Source organism: Aedes aegypti, chromosome 2 (assembly GCF_002204515.2).
Source record: "Aedes aegypti strain LVP_AGWG chromosome 2, AaegL5.0 Primary Assembly, whole genome shotgun sequence".
Classification (NCBI taxonomy): Eukaryota; Metazoa; Arthropoda; class Insecta; order Diptera; family Culicidae; genus Aedes; species Aedes aegypti.
The window spans coordinates 324,392,460-324,398,864 of NC_035108.1; positions in this window are offsets into that span (position 1 = coordinate 324,392,460).

Sequence of the window (6,405 nt, forward strand, 5' to 3'; positions counted from 1 at the left end):
GGAACAAGGAGCTACACACTCGGTTACCAATGGCTTCTAGGGCGAGATCACAGGTTATGCGAGAAATCTATTGATCTAAAATTTTGACTAAACATGTTGGAAATAACTTAACCTTAGATCTTTGAAAAAAAAAACATGTAAGAATTAAAAATTTTTAAAAATTGCTCATTTTGGTCAAAATTTGTTTTTTTTTTGTTTTGGAATATTTTAAAAACAAACAGTTTAGTATGTATACTGTATTTGCAGGAATATGCTTTCTTTTAATATTAAATTTTATATTTCAGAAAAATTTCAACATGAAAATTTTATCATATTTTTTGAATGATGTTTTTGAAGTTGCTTTAAAACCCTTATATAGAATGTCATAAGTTTCTCACAAGTAAAACTTTTGAATTTTTGACATGCAGCTCAAATTTCAGTCCATCGATTTATCAGAAGCAGAGGTACACGTTTCCAAACTTAACTTATGTTTGAAAATCGGCATTTGTGTACTTTTTCGTAGCCAGTACTGTGAGGCCGATCGAGACCGGTAAGAACATTCATTTGGCATCGGGATGATCTGCTTTCTGTGGAAGGTATTTTGAGGGCCCATTGAGTGAGTGGTGTTGGACTACGTGATGATAACAGCAAATGTTGCTACGAACGGTTGGATACAACAGGTGAGAAAAGAAGCCAACCTTTGTCGTCATCATCAGACGACACGCGCCGCAATTTAAATTTTAGGGGGTAAACAAAAGACAGGTCTCCGCGTTGGTTTAAGTTGTACATCTGGGGATCTGTGTTTGTAGATATTCTGAATATTCATTCGCGATGGTGCAATCGGCATGATTTGCGAATTGATATCGTCGTTGTTGTTGTTAACTGGAGATGATTTTTATTTGTTCCCTAGGTTGTTTATCCTCCTTTGTTGGTGCATGCAATGAGATAAAAAATCTATACAAATGATATATATCATGCCGTTCTTGAACAATCTTTTAGGATATTTTTCAAGACAACTGATACATGTTTCTGATTGTTTTCATGGATTGTGCACAAAATTATTAATTTTCAGACCAAATCATTTATTATCTATGCCAGACATCATTGTGCAAATGTACGGTAGTACGTATTGATAATGACTATCACATTTACCAAATATTTTTTGCTAATTGTCTTAGCGTACATGGTTCTTCCAAACACTTGTCAAAATATTTAACATAAAAAATATAAAGCAAGGGACTTAGGCATGAGCCTTGCACACCAAATTTTCGATTCATGTTTCAGCAATACCGTTTGCTGAAACCATTTCAGCAATGCATAGTTTTGCTGATTTTCAGTACCTTTGGATTGATTTACTGAAATTCAGCAATATAATTTGCTGGTTACTTGTCAACGCTTTTAGTTTTGCTGATTTACAGTATTTCATTTGACAGATATGAAAATTCGCCGTAAACCACACGGAGAAATATTTTTACCTAATTTTTGAGTTTACTTTACCCAAAATTAAGTATATCGATTATAGTTTCAACCCAAAATCTCTCGGTTTTCTCTTTCTCCCACACGAATGTTGTCAAAAATAGAGAGAGCTGCATCTACCCAATGGGGGTACTTTGGCCCAATAAGCCAGATTTGGGTAAATGCAACTTTTCTTATGTTTGGGTCGAAAGAACCCAATTTTGCGTTAAATCAACCCAAAATTGAGTATATTTTTCTAATGGAGTTGAAGCCAAACTACCTAGTGGGGACCTTGGAAATTTAGCCAAAATTGAGTTATTGGGCTTAACTACGGAATTGCGTCGAAACAACCCAAAATTGAGTTGAATTCCGTCTCCGTGCAGTAAACATAATTACACTGAGAAAAATCTACACGTCAAGGTCGTGTGTTTTACTTATAGATTTGCGCAATGAGGAAAACCACATAATTTGAGTGTGGTAGCTATATGGATTTCATCATCGATTTCACGGTATAATAACATGTGTATCAACATTAGGTTGTCATGTGAAACAAACATGAATTTCCAAAGATTAAATCATGAAAACCAACTGGTTTGCTTATTGAATTCGAAATGTAGTAGCTTTAGATAGTCATGTGTGATAGAACATAAATGTCATTGGACTGAAAGAAGAAATTTGGTAGAAGAACTTTTGCTCCCCAAAATATGGATCCGAGGCTCCTCTGCTTGTCGCAAGCTCTCTTGATTTTTTTTTCAAACCCGTGAGCCAGCAACAAGCGGGGCGCCGCAAATCCATAATTTGGGAAGCCAGGGATAAGCATATTCCATTTTTTTCGGAACTGAAAGCCAGGAAAATCTGTTAGTGGAATCCGATTTTTCTACTAAACTATACATTATAATCAATGTTTTCTTATACAAAGGTAGAATTCTCGTATATCGGTCAACTTCACTAATAAAAGAAAAATCGAATTCACAAATTTTCATCTAACACTTTCAGCTTCATAATTTGCTTCTTCTCTTTGGAAGCATGATGATGACTGTCGTTCGACACGAGGTCCGACCGCAATTCAGTTCACTATGCATCCCATGGGTTGATCACAAACAATTTAGAAGCTTTGAACATGGAAATCGATAGCATAGCTCATGGATTTCATCATAACAATCTCATTGCGCATATCAATGAATCGACCAACTTGAACATGATGATTATGACACAAGATAACCATAAGCAAAACACACTGAATCCGTGTTGGAGTGATGATCTATGCGTCCATAGGTTGACACATACGAATCTGAAGAGAAAGCTTCGGGAACTTATGTGGAAAAAATATGGAATCCCTGTTGTCGGTTGATGAATCAATCCATGAAGCAAAACAAAGGAATTTAATGTGTAACACACACGAAGTTTGCAAGAAAATCATAGCAAATCGATATGGACGTTCATGAAACGATCCATAATTTCAAACACACAGATCGAGCGTGTGGATTTTTATCAGTTTCAGTATCACTGATAAAAATCCACACGCTCGATCTGTGTGTTTGAAATTATGGATCGTTTCATGAACGTCCATATCGATTTGCTATGATTTTCTTGCAAACTTCGTGTGTGTTACACATTAAATTCCTTTGTTTTGCTTCATGAATTGATTCATCAACCGACAACAGGGATTCCATATTTTTTCCACATAAGTTCCCGAAGCTTTCTCTTCAGATTCGTATGTGTCAACCTATGGACGCATAGATCATCACTCCAACACGGATTCAGTGTGTTTTGCTTATGGTTATCTTGTGTCATAATCATCATGTTCAAGTTGGTCGATTCATTGATATGCGCAATGAGATTGTTATGATGAAATCCATGAGCTATGCTATCGATTTCCATGTTCAAAGCTTCTAAATTGTTTGTGATCAACCCATGGGATGCATAGTGAACTGAATTGCGGTCGGACCTCGTGTCGAACGACAGTCATCATCATGCTTCCAAAGAGAAGAAGCAAATTATGAAGCTGAAAGTGTTTGATGAAAATTTGTGAATTCGATTTTTCTTTTATTAGTGAAGTTGACCGATATACGAGAATTCTACCTTTGTATAAGAAAACATTGATTATAATGTATAGTTTAGTAGAAAAATCGGATTCCACTAACAGATTTTCCTGGCTTTCAGTTCCGAAAAAAATGGAATATGCTTATCCCTGGCTTCCCAAATTATGGATTTGCGGCGCCCCGCTTGTTGCTGGCTCACGGGTTTGAAAAAAAAATCAAGAGAGCTTGCGACAAGCAGAGGAGCCTCGGATCCATATTTTGGGGAGCAAAAGTTCTTCTACCAAATTTCTTCTTTCAGTCCAATGACATTTATGTTCTATCACACATGACTATCTAAAGCTACTACATTTCGAATTCAATAAGCAAACCAGTTGGTTTTCATGATTTAATCTTTGGAAATTCATGTTTGTTTCACATGACAACCTAATGTTGATACACATGTTATTATACCGTGAAATCGATGATGAAATCCATATAGCTACCACACTCAAATTATGTGGTTTTCCTCATTGCGCAAATCTATAAGTAAAACACACGACCTTGACGTGTAGATTTTTCTCAGTGTGTGATATCAGTAATATACACTGAACGAAAGCTCCTGTCCCAAATTGAATGATTTGTTATTCACTCGGATGCAAACATGCATATTCTCTATTATGAATGAATATAGAATAGTATGATGATCTTCGAAGTAATGAACAACAATCATCCAATTCTACGATGACTTTCAGTTCACATCTGTATGGCAATAACTAGATAATTGAATTAAGATGACACAAATGGAAAACATACAACTTTTGAGTGATTTTATCTTATACTATGTTCCAAAACAAAAATCATTCAATTATCGTCTGAGTTGTCATGTAGAAAGATAATGATCGTAAATGTCAAATCATCTTTGTAAACATTGAACAAATATGGCTTCAGCATCGTGGTGTTCAGTATTTCTTCGTGTATTTCACAAGTAAGTTTATAATTATCAATATTTAATTCTATTTCCAGCATATGTTTAGTATTTTGAAGAATACTAGAACAACAACGTAATCTACCCAATGATGTTGGTGCCTAACAATGATTTACGACATATTTACTTCAGACCACGCTTTGGGGAGACACCTGTTTCTGAAAATATAAAATTGCGGTATGCATGGGAATACTTTTTATATTAGTGAATAAAAAGCTGAATAATCATGATTCTTGAATGAATGCAGGTGATTAAATACATAATTGTTTGGACATTATTTACTTAAACTTAAATTTCTTGAAAATATGGAAAGTAGCCCAGTTCCGATTGTTTACATCTGCGTATGATTTTCATTCAATATGAAACATCTTTTAGAACGATTAAAGTCATTCGAAGGCCGGATGATTTTCATCCAGTGTGATTTGTAAACAGATGATTTTGACAAAGATGAAAATCATCCTGAATGTGTCTGAAAATAGGTATGGGGCTCAGATGAAGCAAAAATCATTCAATTAAAGGCGGAAGATTTTGTTCAGTGTAGGCCTTTTCACATGACGTTCCAAAACAACTGATCGGGAAGCTCTTTGACAGTTCTTCTATGAAACTGACAGCCTCGTGTATGCACCGGTCCTCCACCGATGTAAACAAATGCAACAAATTCATTATTGTCACATGAAAAGGCCTATTATTTCTTGCTGTAAACCACCAAACAGCTCGATCTGTCAATCGCGAACCTTCGCAAACGAATTAAATTTTCTGGGGAATTGTTCGGCTCTATCTTTTCTCCCCGAAGCACAACATTATTATTATTTTCTCGGTTCAATTGTCAAAATAAAAGTGTGTTACATGTGTAATAATAACTTGTCTTTCAATTTTATATACGAAGATGACCAACATTAATCATCATTGTTCAAAAAAGGGATAAATTTGAAATTGCTGGAAAGCAGCATTATTTGCATATAATGAATTAATGGGCCCAGATAGCCGTAGCGGTAAACGCGCAGCTATTCAGCATGACCATGCTGAGAGTCGTGGGTTCGAATCCCGCTGGTCGAGGATCTTTTCGTAAAGGAAATTTTCTCGATTCCCAGGGCATAGAGTATCTCCGTACCTGCCACACGATATACATATGCAAAAATGGTCAATCGGCAAAGAAAGCTCTCAGTTAATAACTGTGGAAGTGCTCATAAGAACACTAATCTGAGAAGCAGGCTTTGTCCCAGTTGGGACGTAACGCCAGAAAGAAGAAGAAGAATTACTGATCAATCAGCAAATCGAAAAAAAAATTGTTGATTGTTAAGCAAAGCAAGTTTTGGGGGCCATTGAGCTCTCGCCCATCGGTGTCACGAACACGTGCGCAAATTTGCTGGTTGAAAATACCATACAAAGGTATCGACCGTGATGATTTTATTTTGAAATTGTTTTTCGGCATATCGGTCTATTTTTGCTCGAAGTAAGAGGGAGCATGGAGAAGAAAGCAATGAATACTAGATGGATAGGTACCGTAAGGGAACGGCGAGAGAAATTGGATTAGATGTTGAAGAGGGCATACCATATGAAACAGTATTACTTGAAACGTCACTTCCTTGTGGCTAACGTCCCCTATGGGAACGGCTTGGGTGTGTTTTGAGAATGACACTACCAAGACAGCCAGGCGTACTTCTGGTTACCCTTTTGGCTGTTTTGTTTTGATTCTGCGTTCCGTTTCACAGCATTCCATTTCACTTTACTCTGTTCCATGAGCTGAATGACGTTTGAACCATTTTTAATTTGAACGATGTGCAAATTAGCGGGGTACAAATTAAAAAGTTTTTTTTCTATCTTTATTAACGAGATTTTTAGCCCTGGGCTAGTTCATCTCGGGCAGTGTTGTAAGCAATTACGGTAGTCGACACGTTTTCGCTGATATTCGGCAGCGCTTCGCTTAAACATTCACAACACGAGCGATCAAACGAATGTCGAAAA